Source organism: Lipotes vexillifer, unplaced genomic scaffold, assembly GCF_000442215.2.
Source record: "Lipotes vexillifer unplaced genomic scaffold, Lipotes_vexillifer_v1.1 scaffold395, whole genome shotgun sequence".
Taxonomy (NCBI): Eukaryota; Metazoa; Chordata; class Mammalia; order Artiodactyla; family Lipotidae; genus Lipotes; species Lipotes vexillifer.
The window spans coordinates 6,609,252-6,629,464 of NW_006797390.1; the positions used below are offsets into that span (position 1 = coordinate 6,609,252).

General features: G+C 40.8%; 1 protein-coding gene across 1 annotated transcript in view; it reads right to left on the reverse strand.

The window, feature by feature from the left end:
* TULP3 (TUB like protein 3) overlaps positions 1-20,213 on the reverse strand; it is a 46,262-nt gene that overhangs the window by 22,963 nt on the left and 3,086 nt on the right. The gene's annotated exons all lie outside the window — the stretch shown is intronic.

Consider the following 20,213-nt stretch of genomic DNA (forward strand, 5'->3'; position numbering starts at 1 on the left):
CTGACTGCAGGAGGACATGCCATCCTTAATGCCACATATAGTCCACAGAGGACCAGAGGAGACTGAAATACCCAAAGGATAAGAAAAAGGCAGCACAAAGACCCCCATGCATGCGGGGATTTTATTTTTTTCTCTTTAAAACCATATACTGGGGACTTCCCTGGTGGCGCAGTGGTTAAGAATCCTCCTGCCAATGCAGAGGACACTGGTTCGAGCCCTGGTCCAGGAAGATCCCACATGCCGCGGAGCACCTAAGGCCACGCACCACAACTACTGAGCCTGCGTTCTAGAGCTCGCGAGCCATAACTACTGAGGCCCGCATGCCTAGAACCCATGCTCCGCAACAAGAGAAGCCACCACAATGAGAAGCCCGTGCACTGCAAGGAAGAGCAGCCCCCGCTCGCCACAAATAGAGAAAGCCCGCGCACTACAAGGAAGAGCAGCCCCCGCTCGCCACAACTAGAGAAAGCCCGCGTGCAGCAATGAAGACCCAATGTGACCAAAAAACAAGTAAATGAATAATCTACAAACAACAAATGCTGGAGAGGGTGTGGAGAAAAGGGAACCCTCTTGTACTGTTGGTGGGAATGTAAACTGATACAGCCACTATGGAGAACAGTATGGAGGTTCCTTAAAAAACTAAAAATAGAATTACCATATGACCCAGCAATCCCACTACTGGGTATATACCCAGAGAAAACCATAATTCAAAAAGACACACGCGGGCTTCCCTGGTGGCACAGTGGTTGCGAGTCCGCCTGCCGATGCAGGGGACACGGGTTTGTGCCCCAGTCCAGGAGGATCCCACATGCCGCGGAGCGGCTGGGCCCGTGAGCCATGGCCACTGAGCCTGTGCGTCAGGAGCCTGTGCTCCGCAACAAAAACAAAACAAAACAAAAAAGACACACGCACCCCAATGTTCACTGCAGCACTATTTACAATAGCCAGGACATGGAAGCAACCTAAATGCCCATCAACAGATGAATGGATAAAGAAGTTGTGGTACATACATACAGTGGAATAGTAGCCATAAAAAGGAATAAAATTGAGTCATTTGTTGAGACGTGGATGGATCTAGAGACTGTCATACAGAGTGAAGTCAGAAAGAGAAAAACAAATATCGTATATTAACGCATGTATGTGGAACCTAGAAAAATGGTACAGATGAACCGGTTTGCAGGGCAGAAGTTGAGACACAGATGTAGAGAATAAACGTATGGACACCAAGGGGGGAAAGCGGTGGGGGGGTGGGGATGGTGGTGTGCTGAATCAGGCGATTGGGACTGACATGTATACACTGATGTGTATAAAACTGATGACTAATAAGAACCTGCTGTATAAATAAATTAATTAAATTAAAATATTTAAAAAGATATAAGCAACAAGGATATATTGTATAGCACAGGGAATTATAGCCATTATCTTGTAATAACTAATATTGTAAATCAACTATACTAAATAAAAAAGGAATATTAAAAGTTAAAAACATTTGCTAATTTGATAGGTAAATTGGCCTCTTGATTTAATTTATGGTTTTGATGACTTTAAACAATTTCTAAATAACTTTTCATGTTTATTAATTACTTAATATAATGAGTTTAAACAATTTTTCATATTTATTAATTACTTAATAAAGTGTAGTTAAATAGGGACTACATTAAAGTCTTGCATTTTCAGAAATAATGCTGAAGGGAATTCAGCACTATCTAGCCTCAATCTTTCATTTCACAGAAGGACTAGTAGTTAGTCCAGGGAGGTTATATGGTTTGACCAAAGGTAAGACAGAATTATCACTGATTAAAAAAAAAAAAATACTTAGCACTGTGTTTGGAATATAATGAGTACTCAGTATATGTTTTTTCTTTAATAAATTTATTTATTTATTTATTTATTTATTTATTTATTTATTTTTGGCTGCATTGGGTCTTTGTTGTTGTGCACAGGCTTTCTCTAGCTGCGGCGAGCAGGGACTACTCTTCATTGTAGTGCACAGGCTTCTCATTGCAGTGGCTTCTCTTGTTGCAGAGCACGGGCTCTAGGCACGCGGGCTTCAGCAGTTGTGGCATACGGGCTTAGTTGCTCTGTGGCATGTGGGATCTTCCCAGACCAGGGACCCATGTCCCCTGCATTGGCAGGTGGATTCTTATCCACTGCGCCACCAGGAAGTCCCAGTGCTAAGTATTTTTAATGTATTCTTTTATTTATTCCTCAAAACAGTCCTATGAATTAGGTACTATTATCTTTCACAATTTGAAGATAAAGAACCAGACCTGGAGAGCCACGCAGAAACAGCAGAAACAGACACTAATCCTGGTCCCTTTGCAAAGTCTAAATTACACCTAAAAATCAAATATATTCTACTTCTTTTTTGAAGCTAGCTCTAGGAGACAGAAAGTTAGATAGTCTATAGCATCTTACTAAGGCCACTGTCTTCCTTTAGATCTAGCAAGTCATGTAACTTCCTCTTCAATAAAAGAATTAATAAAACACTATGCCAGGGAATTCTCTGGTGGTCCAGTGGTTAGGACTCCACACTTCCACTGATGGTGGGGGGGGGGGCCCCAGGTTCGATCCCTGGTTGGGGAACTAAGACCCCGCAGGCTGCGTGGCCCACAGCCAAAAACAAAACAAAACAATACAAAACTCTGCGCCAGGCATCACAGTAGACTGCAAGTACGGATGAACAGACAAGATTTAATACCGTCAGGAGACAGATTTGCTTGACTGACGGAAGTCCACAAAAATGGAATCAAATGACTGTCTTCAACTGATAAACCAAACCCTTCTGAATGTCTTTAAGCTCTCTGTAAAGTCTCTTCTATTTCTGACAATTTCCTAATTTAAGATTTTGTGACTCTTCATTCTTAGAAACAGTAAAGTATAAAACGAGGCAGAAGTGGTTCTCAATTATTTGTACTATAAATTTTTATTAGGAGTTGATTGCCAGAAAAAAACTATAAATACAAAATCTTATTTAATAAGACAAATTCCGTGGCTACAAAGGGAAGAATGGCTTTCCTGCATTTGTGGTAAACACACCAAAGCACTTTGGTTTAATGGTTAACCACCACATTCCTACATTTTAGAGGTTTTATGCATTTTAATAATGCATTGAAACCTGGAATTTGTATACGACGTCCAAGGCTCTTCCTGACTACTAATGTGTAAGCAGATTTAATAACCCCTTAGATACAGATGTGGAGGTGCATTCTGATTCTCTGACAGTCCCCGCTATTAATTCCTTTATAACCTTTATGTTTTAGAATAACAACAACATGGGCTTCCCTGGTGGCGCAGTGGTTAAGAATCCGCCTGTCGATGCAGGGGACACGGGTTCAAGCCCTGGTCCAGGAAGATCCCACATGTCACAGAGCAACTAAGCCCATGTGCCACAACTACTGGGGCTGCGCTCTAGAGCCCGTGAGCCACATCTACTGAGCCCACGTGCCACAACTACTGAAGCCTGCGTGCCTACAGCCCATGCTCCGCAACAAGAGAAGCCACCACAATGAGAAGCCCACGCACCGCAACGAAGAGTAGCCCCCGCTTGCCACAACTAGAGAAAAGTTCACGTGCAGCAACAAAGACCCAACGCAGCCAAAAGTAAAATAAGTAATAAAATTTTTTTTAAAAAATAGCAACAACAACATTGAGTGTTAAATAAATCTTCTCGTTTTTCTCCCTAGCTTAAAAGAGTGACAAATAGACAAAAATATCAGATATGTTATACGTTTCGCCTCGACTTTGTGGGCCCCTATCTAGATATGCTCCTGATTTACTTACTGTTTTTAATCCTCATTCACGTATTTTTAACCCAAGCTTTATGTATACAGTGATAGATTATTAGTATCCAGTGAACATTAGTATACACTTGAAAAAGTCCTACATAAAATAACTAAGACAAAAAGTAAACTCACTGTAATGGATTAGTATTTTCAACAGCTACTGCTATGAATCTGCTTTTCCTCCAACTCACTTGGCCCTCTTCACTAAACCAGAACTGTGAGACCCTCTAGCATGGAAAAAAAAATCATTCTGTCCTCCCATAAAATGCTAAAACCTCTTCAATAACTCTAAAATCTGAAACACAACTGAAGTCCTCAAACATTTCTCTTAAGACCTCTAACAGTGAAGAAAACAGGTGTGTCTTTAATGCCTTATCCTGACACCACTAATTCCTTTCATCAAACCTGGGCAAGATGAAGAGTTTACATAAACAGGGTGGTATAATCAAAGCACCTGACCGGAACAGAAGAGGCACTAAAGAGATGCTATATAACTGTAGCACTTACATACCTCCTCTACATCAAAAGTTACACTTTCTCTGTGCTCTAGTTTTAAATGATAACTTAGCAGAAATAATAAAGGTATTTTATGTACTTATAATAAATCTGAACTAGCATTTCTAGTCAGACTGGAATATGATCTTACTAAACTTGCATTTTTTCCTCTAATAGTCTCCTTCCTTCATTTGAAACTAAGTTGTTGAATAGCAAGCCTAAACAAGCCTGGTTAGTAAATCCACACAAAACAAAAAGAAGTCCTATAGAGTAAAAGAAATGAAATTACTGTTTTTCCTCCCATTTTTCTCATGGAAAATTTCCTATTTAATTGGTACAGGAAAATCCTTAAACATATATCTTTGAGGAACACAGATCAATCACACAAGTGTGGCCCATGGGAATGCCCACAGAACACCATTCTCTTGGACTACTCTGCAGCTCCTGATTAGCCACAATCTAAACTGAAGATACCCACGAGGCTCTACTGCAGAATACACACAGAGAATTTTCTGAGAATGTGCTCGACCTACCCAACTTTGTTTATGGGCACCAATCTCAAAATGGATCAAAGACCAAACGTAAGAGCTACAACTATAAAACTTAGAAGAAAACATCAGAATAAATCTTCATGGGACTTCCCTGGTGGTGCAGTGGTTAAGAATCTGCCTGCCAATGCAGGGGACACGGGTTCAAGCCCTGGTCCGGGAAGATCCCACATGCCGCAGAGCAACTAAGCCCGTGCGCCACAACTACTGAGCCTGCACTCTAGAGCCCGCGAGCCACAACTACTGAGCCCGTGCGCATAGAGCCCGCGCAATGCAACGAAGAGAAGCCACCGCAATGAGAAGCCCCCGCACCACAACAAAGAGTAGCTCCCGCTCGCCTCAACGAGAGAAAGCCCAAGCACAGCAACGAAGACCCAATGCAGCCAAAAATAAATTAATTAATTAATTTTAAAAAAAAATCTTCATGACATTGAATTTGAAAATTGATTCTTAGATGACACCAAAAGCATGTGTAACAAAAGACAGTTAAATTGGACTTCATCAAAATTTAAAACTCTGGTCATCAAAGGACATTATCAAGAGGGTGAAAAGACGACCACAAAATGAGAGAGAATATTTGCAAATCATATATCTGATAAGGGTCTAGTATTCAGAATATATAAAGAACTCTTACAACTCAACCACCAAAAGACAGCCTAACTTTTAAAATGTGCAAAGGATCTGAACAGATGTTTCTCCAAAGTAGATACACAAATGGCCAATAAGCACATGAAAAGATTCCTAACAACATTAGTCATCAAGAAATGTAAATCAAAACCACAATGAGACGGGGCTTCCCTGGTAGCACAGTGGTTAAGAATCTGCCTGCCAAGGCAGGGGACATGGGTTTGAGCCCTGGTCCGGGAAGATCCCACATGTCGCGGAGCAACTAAGCCTGTGCACCACAACTACTGAGCCTGTGCTCTAGAGCCCAAGAGACACAACCACTGAGCCCGTGTGCCACAACTACTGAAGCCCACACACCTAGAGCCCATGCTCTGCAACAAGAGAAGCCACCGCAATGAGAAGCCCGTGCACCGCAACGAAGAGTAGACCCCGCTCGCCACAACTAGAGAAAGCCCGCGCGCAGCAACAAAGACCCAACGAAGCCAAAAATAAAAAATAAATTAAAACAAAAAAACACAATGAGATACCACTTCATACCCACCAGGAGGGCTATGATAAAAGACAGATAATAACAAGTGTTGGTGAGGCCACAGAGAAATCAGAATCCTCATTTACTGCTGGTGGGAATGTAAAATGGTGCAGACACTTGGGAGAGAAAGCCGCGCAGCAACAAAGACCCAACGAAGCCAAAAATAAAAAATAAATTAAAACAAAAAAACACAATGAGATACCACTTCATACCCACCAGGAGGGCTATGATAAAAGACAGATAATAACAAGTGTTGGTGAGGCCACAGAGAAATCAGAATCCTCATTTACTGCTGGTGGGAATGTAAAATGGTGCAGACACTTGGGAAAACAGTCTGGCAGTCTTAAAATGTTTAAACATAAAGTTACCATATGACCCAGAAATTCTACTCCTAGGCATATAGCCAAGAGAAATGAAAAGACATATACCCACACCAAAACTTATACACATTTTTTTCTTTACAGCATATTACTTCTTTAATAGAAAGGAATTCTGAAATAGTATATGTGTTCTACATCGACTATAAAAATAATACATACCCATTTCGTAAATCTTATTAAAATTTATAAAGAAAAAGAAACGTTTTTTCATAATTCTATCATCTTGAGATGATCACTACTAACTGCAGCAAACATCTTTCTAAATGTTTCTATAAATTTATTTACATTTACATATTTGAAATATGTATGACTTTTGCATCTTTTTACCTTATGATTATACCATAAGCATCTTTTTATTATTATAAAAGTGTTAAAAATATTACATAAAATGGCTATATAATATTCTATCATACAGACATTACTTAAATTTGTTTTCTTTTTTTATTGTGGTAAAAAACACATGATAAAATTTAATATCTCAACTATTTTTAAGTGTATAGTTCAGTAGTGTTAAGTATGTTTACATTGTTCTGTGTATAACAATTTTTATGGCAGCGTTATTCACAACAGCCAAAAGGTAGACACAGCCCAAATGTCCATCAGCTGATGAATTGACCTGGTATATCTATCTATACAACAGAATATCATTCAGCCGTAAAAAGGAATAAGTATTGAAACACGGGAGAACCATGAAAACATTATGCTAAGTGAAATAAACCAGTCACAAAAGACCACATATTATGATTCCATTTTTATGAAATTGGCAAATTTAGGGACAATGTAAATTAGTGATTGTTTAGGGATGGGGGATGGGAGTTGGGGGGGTAATAGCTACAGGGTATGGAGTAGCTGTTTGAGATGATGAAAATGTCCTAAAATTGATTGTGGTGATGGTTGCACATCTTTGTAAATATACTAATAACCATAAGAAATGTGTATACTTTAAATGGGTGAACTGTATGAGTTACACCATAAAGTTATTAAAAACAGAAACCGTGAATCCATACTGACTCTAATAAACAAATAAAGGTCACAACAAAGATCTTCCTTCCAGACTAATATCAACTAATAAATATAGAATCAATGACAGAAGTAGAATATGACCATTTTATAACCACCATTTAATAAACGACTTTTGCAAGAAACATCGACGGATGCTATAACCACTGAGCGAAATAGGATATTCAACACAATCTCAAGCATCTCCCCACAGAGTACATTAATTACAAAGAGGAAAAGGTAACTTTACAATGAAGAAATCTGACAGACATCGCCTTAACCAAGTGATGGGATACAGCAACTATGATATGACAGACTGATATTAGGTATCCCCTGACGTGACGTACTGAGAAGAATACAATACGATGTATGTAATATTCCTGCCAACAATGTTTAACCTAAATCTATTCAGGAGGAATCAGACCCAATGGAGGGAACTTCTGCAAGACAACTGTCAAGACTCTTCAAAAACATCAGTATCAAGAGAGATCCTCCCCCCGTCGCAAAAGGCTGGAGAACTGTTCTAGGTTAAAGTAGAGGAAATTTAAGAGATTTCTGGAAACGAGACACAACACATCGCCCTTGAATTCTGGACCACACCATACACACAGTGAAGACTATCACTGGTGCACTGAAGATATCAGACTATGAGGCTCCACCTCAGCAAAGAACAGGAACGGGAAGCGTGCTGTGTGCGATGACAGCACTGCGATCATGCAGGAGAACACCCTTCTGGGCGGGAACAGGGTAGAAATAATGAAAGAACGGGAACAGGGCAGTAAGTATGAGGGAGCCACACTTCTCTGAGCATCCATGAGTCCATAATGATATGAATGAATAAATAAATGAATGAATAAATGGGGGAGAAGGGACAGCTCTTCCTTACAGAAGGAAAAAAAATCCAGAGAATAAAGATAAAAAGAATGATAGAAATCAAAAATCACCATTAGGAAATACTACAGTAATAACTGCTGCAGGCGAGAACCATCAATGGATTCTAAAGCTGGTAGGTGAAAGTGCGATGAAAAAGAGGATATTTGCATAGTGTCAAAATATCTTCCCAACACCACTGTAAAGCAATTATACTCCAATAAAGATGTTAAAAAAAAAGTATCTTCCCACAAGATAATTACTAATTACAATGGGAAAATAGTACCTTTATAGTGGAGAAACCTGGGAGACAGCATCTTAACTAAGTGATTAAGATTAGCATCACCAATAGCAAGATAACAACATCATGTTCCTCCTGATATGACGCACTGAGAAGGGCACAGCATCAGGTCTGTGGGATTCTTTTTTTTTTTTTGGACAGCCAAGTGGAAGTGCAGAGCCTTAACCACTGGACCGCCAGGGAGGTTCCAAGGATTCTTGCCAAAATTGCATAGTCTCGATTTAATCATGAGGAAACACCAGACAAACTCGCAGTGAGGAACAGTCTACTCTTCAAAATTATCAAAGTCAATAAAGGCAAATTAAGGCAGATTAAGAAACCGCAGGGGCTTCTCTGGTGGCGCAGTGGTTAAGAATCCGCCTGCCAATGCAGGGGACACAAGCCCTGGTCTGGGAAGATCCCACGTGCCGCGGAGCAACTAAGCCCGTGCACCACAACTACTGAGCCCACGTGCCACAACTACTGAAGCCCGCGCACCTAGAGCCCGTGCACCGCAACAAGAGAAGCCACCACAATGAGAAGCCCGTGCACCACAACGAAGAGTAGCCCCTATTCGCCACAACTAGAGAAAGCCCGCGCACAGCAATGAAGGCCTAATGCAGCCAAAAATTAATAAATAAATAAATAAATAAATTTTTTAAAAAGGCAATGAATCTACGTGAAGGGCACAGGTTATCAACTGTACTTTTCTTGCAACTTTCCAGCATATTTAAATTTTTTCAAAATAAGAAATTAGAGGAAAAAAAGAAAACAGACATTTTGCTAAATGTCTATTTCACAGTCATGTACTGAGTACACTTAAAATCTACATGTCCTTTATTCTAGCACCTAAATTACATATGCAGTATTTCTAAGGAAGGCGGATGATATGAAACAATAAAGAAATGTGCCCAAGATCAAACATGTGAGAAACTTAGAGCCTACCTTAAAACATTACTCGTTCGATTGCTGGTCCACAGCTATACCTAACAGACCATGCTGCCAAACAATTTGAAGCATTTAATAATGTATCAGTGACCTGCTAGATTCCATGATTATTCTACACTTTTAACATTCCTGTCAAGTTCTCTCAGCCTGAAAAAAAAAAAAAATTTTTTCTAGCTGCCAATAACAACATTCACTGCTACTCTACAGTAAAGGAGTGCTTCTTGCTGCATCCTACACTGTGCCAGATAATAAGGATGCTGTAACCAGCAGCTAGCTGCAATTTGGCCCCTGATGCAGGGAGTTGAACAGGCTTCTTCTGTGGTTCCACAGGAAGTAAACACTAACCCTGCCAGGAATGCAGCAGGAAAAGACTTGCCAAATGAAGGCTGTGCACAGCCCATGGCTTTCCTAACAGCAACTTGAGTGAACACTTCCTTCACTGACTATAATATTGCTTCCCAACATGACAAATGATACTTTTCAGTCTCAGAAACTAGTTACAAGAACTTCCCTGGTGGTCCAGTGGCTAAGACTCTGCGCTCCCAATGCAGGGGGCCTGGGTTTGATCCCTGGTCAGGGAACTAGATCCCACATGCTGCAACTAAAGATCCCACGTGCTGCAACTTAGACCCGGTGCAGCCAAATATATAAATATTAAAACACTTCTTTTTTTTTTTTTTTGCGGTACGCGGGCTTCTCACTGTTGTGGCCTCTCCCGTTGCAGAGCACAGGCTCCAGATGTGCAGGCGCAGCGGCCATGGCTCACGGGCCCAGCCGCTCCGTGGCATGTGGGATCTTCCCGGACCGGGTCACGAACCCATGTCCCCTGCATCGGCAGGCGGACTCTCAACCACTGTGCCACCAGGGAAGCCCTAAAACACTTCTAATACTCAAAAGAAAAGCAAAATTACCAAAGAAAGTTACAAACCTCAGCACTTTCTAACGTCACCAACATTACTAAGGGCGTGTGGTGCCTAGAATATGGAGGACGTAAAATAAATGTCTGATGAATGAACTTTATAAATTTATTTATTTACTATTTATTTTTGGCTGCATTGGGTCTTCGTTGCTGCACGTGTGCTTTCTCAAGCTGTGGCGAGCGGGGGCTACTCTTCATTGCAGTACGCAGGCTTCTCATTGTGGTGGCTTCTCCTGTTGCGGAGCACAGGTTCTAGGTGCACGGGCTTCAGTAGTTGTGGCACATGGGCTCAGCAGTTGTGGCGCGCAGGCTCTAGAGCGCAGGTTCAGTAGTTGTGGCGCACGGGCTTAGTTGCTCCGTGGCATGTGAGATCTTCCTGGACCAGGGCTCGAACCCGTGTCCCCTGCACTGGCAGGCAGATTCTTAACCACTGCACCACCAGAGAAGTCCTGTGATGAATGAATTTTAAAAGTACATGAAAAACATTCCTCTTACTTATGACTTAATGAAATACTCTGATTAATCATCCCTTGATTTGACTTTGAAGTAGGTAAAAGATATTATCATCCCCACTTTATAGCTGTATGACTATGGAAAATAATTAAGAAAATTTTAAAGAATAACCCGTTACCTTACCTAATTATGAGAAATAATTTCAACAGTGGTTACTGTAAGCCTAAAATGATTTTTTTAAAGGAAAAAACTGTTACTGTTTTTTAGTTTTAAGCCTCAAGTGAACCTTTCACAGATTTAATAAAATAGAACCTACACTACTGGCTGAACACATACCATAGTCTACTATCAGAAAGGTAAATCTCTTAGAGGCACAATCAGTCCAGTTGCTGGGATGATAGAGGCTTCTGCTCTGTTCTTTTGTTTTCTCATTTATTTTCCTCTGTCAGTTATGTGTTTCATTGGGACAAAGTTTCAAACTATACTGTAGTATTGGTTATATCATATAACAGACTTTGAGTCTGTTTGCTGGTCAGAAATAGTCTGAGATCATTATCCTATATGAGAAAAGCTGGCAGCAATGATTTTTAAACACATTCTCAAATCTGAACTCACTGCACTGTTCATTTTTTTATCAAAATGCATTTGAGAACCAAATGATTAATAATCGTAGCACCTCCAAGGTGGCATATCGTCCCATTAAACATTCAACTATATTTTTCTAATCAGATCTCTTGCACTTGTCAATCAAAATTTATTTTATTATATACTTCTGATAAAGTTTTTGTGGCAACTCCCTATTACAATTGCCAGAAAATCTTGGACTCAACAAACAATAAGCTTTGCTTCATCTACAAAGAACGATGCTCTGTTTGCTACATAATCTTGGCTACCATTGTTCCTACTTTGATACATCAATTTGCTGTTAGCTGTTGAATACTGCTTTGACCCTTGAAGGATGTGAGGGTTAGGGGTGCCGAACCTCCTCAAGTCAAAAATCAGTCCAAATCTGAATATAACCTTACAGCCGGCCCTCTGTATCTGAGGTTCCCCATCCTAGGATTCAACTGACCAACCAACCACAGATCGTGTAGTACTGCAGTACATATTTATTGAAAAACAATCTGCAAGTAAGTGGACCCACTTAGTTCAAACCCATGTTGTTCAAGGGTCAACTGTATATTCTTGCCTTACCTGATCAGCTTAAATTGACTCTGATCCAAATTGCAAATAGCCCCTCAGTTTTACACTCATCTTTATCATCTGTAAATATTTACTAGGTGCCTACTGTGTACTAATTTTGTACATACAAGGGACTGAGCAACAAGAATGGACAATTGCTCCGCTTCAAAATGGGCATTCATAATCTGTTAAAGAAAAACTTTATAACCTTTTTGGAGGGAAATTTAGCAGCCGTAACCAAAATTTAAACTCTGCATCTCCAAACATAGTATTTACAAAATACTAGGCCAAACATACAAAGATACATGTAACAACAAAGATAGATGTAACAATGATTACTGTCTGTTTTCAAAAAGAAAAAAACTGAACATAATATTCATGTCTGTCAACAGGTGAGCAATTAATAAGATAATTTATGAAAAATGATACTTTGTGGTCATTAAAAAGAATAAGGTGAATCTAAAGTACTGAGTTGTAAAGCAATCTATGACACTTTGGTTTAAAAAATAGGCTCAGGGGCTTCCCTGGTGGCGCAGTGGTTGAGAGTCTGCCTGCCAATGCAGGGGACACGGGTTCGAGCCCTGGTCTGGGAGGATCCCACATGCCGCGGAGCAACTAGCCCCGTGAGCCACAATTACTGAGCCTGCGCGTCTGGAGCCTGTGCTCTGCAACGAGAGGCCGCGATAGTGAGAGGTCGGCGCACCGCGATGAAGAGTGGCTCCCGCTCACCGCAACTAGAGAAAGCCCTCGCACAGAAACGAAGAGCCAACACAGCCATAAATAAATAAATTAATTAAAAAAAAAAAACTCCTCAGAGAAAACATTTGGCCTCTGTGGTTTTGTAATATGTTCCAGAACACTGAGTTCAGTGAAGAACATTGTGAAAAACTCCCATCCATCGGAATGATGGTGGGGAATGTTACAGTATCAGAAGTTTCATTTGGTCCTTTTCCTGCAGGCCCATAATGGGCCGCGTACCGGAAAAAAAAAAAAAAAAAAAACGCTCAGGCAGAGACACGGTGTGAGGAGCCCTCAGCGACTGCAGTCCAGTCTCAGCCCGGGGTACCCTGGAGGCGGGCTGAAGGCTGGCCGAGGACTCTGCCCACCGCTGGCGCTGGGAGGACAGCGAGAACCTCCTGAGCCAGGTGTACTTTTCGCGCCCTGCGTTCCAAGGCTGGCCCTCAGCCCGCAGCGCTGAAAAAGGGGCAGGGGATCAGAGCTGGCGGGGAGATCCAGGTGAAGTAGGTTCCTCTGCAGATCCAGCGCCGTTAAACCCTGCCAACGCACACTTTTTAAAACGTGAAGAAATTAAGGCTTAGGGAACTAGACAGTCACCTGCAACAAGTGGATGGATTCGAAAAGCCCAAGCTCCTTCTAGAACAGTATCCAACCAGGCCGCACACTGCAGCATGTAGGCTCTATACAATTCATAACACACATGATGACATTGAAAATAAAGTGGCTGCAGATCTAGGATGTGGCTGTGGAGTGCTTAGCGTCGGAACTGCAATGCTGGGAGCAGGGCTGTGTGCTGGATTTGACATAGATGAAGACGCACTGGAAATATTTAATAGGAATGTAGAAGAGTCTGAGCTAACAGATGTTGACGTGGTTCAGTGTGATGTGTGCTCATTATCTAACAGAATGTCCAAGTCATTTGACACAGTAATTATGAATCCTCCCTTTGGGACCAAAAATAATAAAGGGACAGATACGGCCTTTCTGAAGACTGCTTTGGAAATGGCAAGAACAGCAGTATATTCTTTACACAAATCCTCAACTAGAGAACATATTCAAAAGAAAGCTGCAGAACAGAAAATCAAGATAGATATTATTGCAGAGCTAAGATATAACCTGCTAGCATCATACAAGTTTCATAAAAGAAAATCAGTGGACATTGAAGTGGACCTAATTCGGTTTTCTTTTTAAAAGCCTCCAAAGACAAAAGCAGCTGAAAATCTCATTAAAATGAATAAAAAATGTTTACTAAAAAAAAAAAAAAGGCTCAACAGTTTTTCAACAAACGGTCCTAGGGCAACTGGATACCCACATGCAGAAGGATGAATCTGGACCTCTACCTCACAGCACACATAAAAATTACCTCGAAATGGATCGAAGACCTAAATATAAGAGCTACAACTTTGAAACCCTTAGAAGAAAACACAGGAGTAAATCTTTGTAGGCTTGGGCTAGGCACTGACTTCTTAGACACGACACCAAAAGCAAAAGAAATAAATAGAAAAATTAACTAATTGGACTATGTGTACATCAAAATAAAAAATATTCACATGTCAAATGACACTATCAGCAATTGAAAATACTATCTATAGATGAGATTATATTTGCAAAACGTTTATCTGATAGGCACTTGCATCCCGAATATATATAGAACTCTTATAATTAAGTAATAAAAAGACAAATAACCCAATTAAAACTGGGCTAAGTAAATGAATAAACATTTCTCTAAAGATACAGGAGTGACCAATAAGCACATGAAAAAAATGCTTCATAGGGACCTCCCTGGTGGTGCAGTGGTTAAGAATCCGCCTGCCGATGCAGGGGACACGGGTTCGAGCCCTGGTCCGGGAAGATCCCACATGCCGCGGAGCCCATGCGCAACAACTACCGAGCCTGCGCTCTAGAGCCCGCGAGCCACTACTGAGCCGGCCTGCCACAACTACTGCGGCCCGCACGCCTAGAGCCCAAGCTCTGCAGCAGGAGAAGCCGCCGCAATAAGAAGCTCACGCACCGCAAGGAAGAGTAGCCTCCACTCACTGCGACGAGAAAGCCTGCGCAGCCACGAAGACCCAATGCAACCAAAAATAAATAAATTAATTAATTAAAAAAAAAGTTTCATATTATTCACCGTCAGGGAAACAAATCAAAACCACAATGAGATGCTATTTCACATCCACTAGGACAACAATAATGAAAAAGACAGACAATAACAAGTATTGGTGAAGATGCAGAGAAACTGGAGTCTGCTATACATTGTTGGTGGTCCCATAAACTGCCGCAGCCATTTTGGAAAGCAGTCTGATAGTTCCTCAAGCTGTAAAACAGAGTCACCACATGACCCAACAACCCTACTTGGATATATACGAAAGAGAAGTGAGAATATATGTTCTCACAAAGACTTGGACACGAGCGGTCATATAGCAGTACTACTCGTTATAGCCAAAAAGTGGAAACAACTCAAATGCCCATCAATTAACTGAATGGATAAACAAAATGTGGTGTAGCCATACAAGAGAATATTATTCAGCAATAAAAAGGAATGAAGTACTGATATATGCAGCACATAATAACATGAATGAACTGCAGAAACATTTTGCTAAGTCACAGAATCCAGTCACAAAATACCACATATCATACAATTCCACTTATATGAAATGTCCAGAACAGGCAAATCCGTAGAGGCAGAAAGTAGATTAGTGGCTATCTTGGGCTAGGAGTAGGGGAGGGGACAAGGGAATGACTGTAAATGGGCAGGTTTCTTTGGTGGGGGTGTGTGTATGATGGGAATGTTCTAAGAATAGATTTTGGTAATAGTTGCAAAACTCTGCAAATACGCTAAGAACTACTGAATTGCATACTTAAAATGGGTGTATTTTTCAGTATGTAAATTATACCTCAATATAGCTATTAAAAATAAGGTACAAAAAAATAATAATAATAAGGTACAGGGCTTCCCTGGTGGCACAGTGGTTGGGAGTCCGCCTGCCGATGCAGGGGACACGGGTTCGTGCCCCGGTCTGGGAGGATCCCACGTGCCGCGGAGCGGCTGGGCCCGTGAGCCATGGCTGCTGAGCCTGTGTGTCTGGAGCCGGTGCTCCGCAATGGGAGAGGCCACAACGGTGAGAGGCCCGCGTACCACAAAATAAATAAATAAATAAATAAATAAGGTACAGTATATATACTGTATTTTCAGTATATAAAGATTATATTTTTCTAAGTGGGGAAAAAAAAAAAAAAAGATGTGTGATGTCCATAGGCACAGAACTCCAGGATATACACAAACTGTCAACAAGTCGCCTCAAAGGTAGGGTATCAAAAAAACCTTCTTTTCCAAACCAGACATTTTTGAGAGTAAAAGAGTATGAGTAATTATACATTTATAATTATAAACATAACTAGTAATTACAACAGCAGCTGTAAATCAGAGACAAGGGTAGTGAAACAGGAAAGCTTCCCATACCCCATGTTTTACTTTTGTGATGTCACAGAACCAGTCACTAGTCATTACTTCCCTCCAACTTACGGACATATAAATAGCCTTTAAAGTCTAATTTTATATCTAATAATCTATTATTGGCACACTGATGTTTATGTCGGTTTGTTCAGGCAATATTTCCATCAAAGTGCCTCTAACAGCCGAAGAGAGTGATTTCATAGGGAAAGGAGGGGAAGTATAGCCCAAAGAAACCATCTACATTACTCTACCTTTAGAACCTCAAGTTTTACCCTGAAAATTAATTTAACTTTGCATTCTACATTACATTATTACTGGCTCTATTTTAACAAAAACCCCACTTCTGTCTTATAATAATATTCATAATATGAATAAATATGACTGTCCAGGAAGAAACATCATTATCTTGTGACTCAGCACAGGGGTCTGCAAACTACAGCCTCTGGGCCAAATTCGGCCCATTGCTTATGTCCATATTGCCTATAAGCTAAGAATGGTTTTTTCATTTTTAAAAGGTTAAAAAAAATCAGAATAATAATATTTTATGACATGCACAAGTTATATCAAATTCAATTTTACTGTCTATAGCTAAAGCCTTACTGAAACAGCCACACTCTTTCATTTACTGCATATTCCTTTATGTATTCCCTACAGCTGCTTTTTTTTTTTTTTGGTACGCGGGCCTCTCACCGTTGTGGCCTCTCCCGTTGCGGAGCACAGGCTCCAGACGCGCAGGCCCAGCCGCTCCGCGGCATGTGGGATCTTCCTGGATCGGGGCAGGAACCCGGTGTCCCCTGCATCGGCAGGTGGACTCCCAACCACTGCGCCACCAGGGAAGCCCCCTACAGCTGCTTTTACCCTAGAACAGCAAAGCTGAGTAGCTGGGACAGAGACCATATGGCCCACAAAGTACAAAATATTTATCATTTGGTTCCTTACAGGATAGGTTTGCTGACCCCTGGCGCAGACCAAACGAAGGGGTCAAATTCCCCATTTAGGGAAGCACGGGTCTGTGGTTAGAGTGGTTTCTAACACAATTTAACCTCATCTACAAAATGAGGATAATTGAGCACTAAATCAGAAAGTTACTGTGAAGAGTAAAATGAGATTTAGCCCATATAAGCACTCAATAAATGCAACAACTGCTATCATATATGATTTCTGCTCTACAACTTTTTTTCTTTTTTTTAGCCACACCGCATGGCATGCAGGACCTCAGTTCCCTGACCAGGGATCCAACCCGTGTCCCCTGCTGTGAAAGCGCAGAGTCTTAACCACTGCACTGCCGGAGAAGTCCCTACATTACAACTTTTTAAGCCTACAAACAAATGCATTACCGTAATCGCGTCTTCGCTGACAGGACTTTAATAATTTCACCACGATATCGCCACCTTTTTAAAACTTCTTCATAGCCTTCCTAATGCTGGAAACCTAAACATTTTCTAGATTTCTCCTTGTATTAAATAAATCTTCAAAAATTTGAATGTTTATTGATATTGAAACATTAATACGCTGTCACATTGCCAGGTGCAGTACCGTTCCATTTAGTAAGTAGCTACTGTGTGCCAGAAACTACGTTAAGTACTCTACATACCACCTCATCTAATTCTCACAATAAACCTGCAATCCCATTTCACAGAGCTATCAAACTCAGAGAGGAAGCTATCTGCTCAAGGTCAGACAGCAGATGAGTGAAAGAGCGAGAATTCAACCCCAAGTCCCAGTGCCACCTGCCTCAGCCTGCAGACCTGCACCTCTGGACCACAAGTATTCAAATGGTCAGCAGAGAGTCTGGGATTTCATTATTATGGTATTTCAGTAAGTCTCCCAAGAATCTTTTCAGTCAAAATGCCAGTTTACTGGTATCCTCCCTGCCCCCACTGGTATCTTTAGGCAGCAGAATTTCGAAGCTAGTGAATGGATTTTGAAGAAGCCCTTAGCAGCAGTTGGGTACACGGTATAAATACTATTGGAAAAGAGTCATCAGATTTCATTGTGTCTGAACTGATTACAGCGTCAGGTAGTTGGGTCAACAGCTATTAATAAAGTAATTTTCTCTAAGTCAACTGACAAATAGATTCACCTTGTCCAAATCCCAAATGTCAATACAGGAGGCCATATTTTCACATGCACTGAGACCTAAGAGCACATCTGGCTGAAACAAAACATTGCTTCTGGGAAAAGGCACATAAAGATCAATTAGCACTGCCAGAAAGACTCCTTAGAAATCTAACCTCCCTCATCAGCAGAGAATTGTTAATATTCTAGGCTCAGCTGTCTTCTACTTGAATGACCGCCACAATCTGGAGCTAACTTAATTGAAGCTAGAAAATGAAGATCCATTTCCGAAGAAGCCCATCTAGTACAGACAATCAGAGAGAGGGGAGAATTGCTTGGGGAGAGAGAGGCAATGAGAAGGAAAACTTGGCAACCGATCAGATGATTCATTTGGCCCCAGAGAACGCAGCAAGGAAAACTGCTTTACATGAAGCCCTCTCCATTTTGCATGTCCCACAGAGCAAAAGCAAAAAGCACTCTTTTAAGCGAGCCAAACAGAGAGGTTATTTAAAATGAATGACTTGATCCAGAAGTTCAAGAACCCATTTATTCTTTTTTTTTCCTTTGTTGTCTTTTTCTTTTTTGTCTTTGTTGCTGCGCGTGGGCATTCTCTAGTTGCGGCGAGTGAGGGCTACTCTTCGTTGCAGTGTGCGGGCTTCTCACGGCAGTGGCTTCTCTTGTTGCGGGCTCTAGGCATGCGGGCTCAGTAGTTGTGGCACACGGGCTTAGTTGCTCCGTGGCATGTGGGATCTTCCCGGACCAGGGCTCAAACCCATGTCCCCTGCATTAGCAGGCAGATTTTTAACCACCGAACCACCAGGGACGTCCCCTCATTTATTCTTTATAGATTTTTAAAAGGACATTACTCAGAATCACAGTGCACTCTACCTTTTGCTGGATTCTCCTTTCCTCAGGGGTTATAGTTTCTCTCCAGTAATGTTACTTATTTCCCTTCTCTCTTGTGTAAAGATGAAATTAGATTTTTTTGTCTAATAACACCAAATAAATATTTCCACTCCCATTCCATTGGGTGAAATTAATACTCATTTGCACTTGGCTAAAATGTCCAATTTCTTCAACTGTTTGCCCTAAAAATAATTACTAGGATGTAATCAGTATCAGTTGTTATCATTTATGTGCACAAATGGCATCCAGAAATATCTGGAACACATATTTTGATAATAATTGAGAAAAGAAGAGAGGAGACTAGAAGTCAAAAGCCCAGTTTTACTTCTAGATTTTAGTTTTGATTACATCATTTACTTGTCTTGTAACTTAGCTACATCACACCCTTTCCAAGCCTTAATTTCCCTATCTATAAAACAAAGATAACGACAGGGGCCGTGCTCTCTTCAGAGTTGTGAAGCTCAAAAGAGATCCTGTACATGAAAGCTCTAAGAACACTGCAAAGGAAGGATACACAAATGTAAGCCATCATTATTGATCGTTTCATCTTGACAGAGCTCCCTTTTTAAAAGCACAGCCTGCCAACTTTACTCAGTCAAAACATCTCCTTCTACTTTGCCCCTGGCTTATATGACATATCAAATTACCGTAACAAAATTACACTGAATTTCAATTGGAAAACAAGTCAACCCTCTATAAACTTGCTTCATTCTAAAACCTAAAATCAAAGGCAAACTATATATTTATTGACATTTCTTCCAGCAAATCTAAGAAGCAATGATTCATTTTTCAGGAAGCTTGTCTGAAAAATAATTCTTGTTTTCTTCCTACAAGCCTTATTTTCTAGACATTAATTATCACAGAAAAAAAAAAACCTGAAGGAACTATAGTTCATAGTCTAAAAATATATCTTGCCCATGACGAATGCAGATATCAGAGTTTAGATTATCGTATTCTACCCTAAAACTCAAAATCATCACTTTTTTTTTTTTTTTTTTTTCGGTACGCAGGCCTCTCACTGTTTTGGCCTCCCCCAACTCGG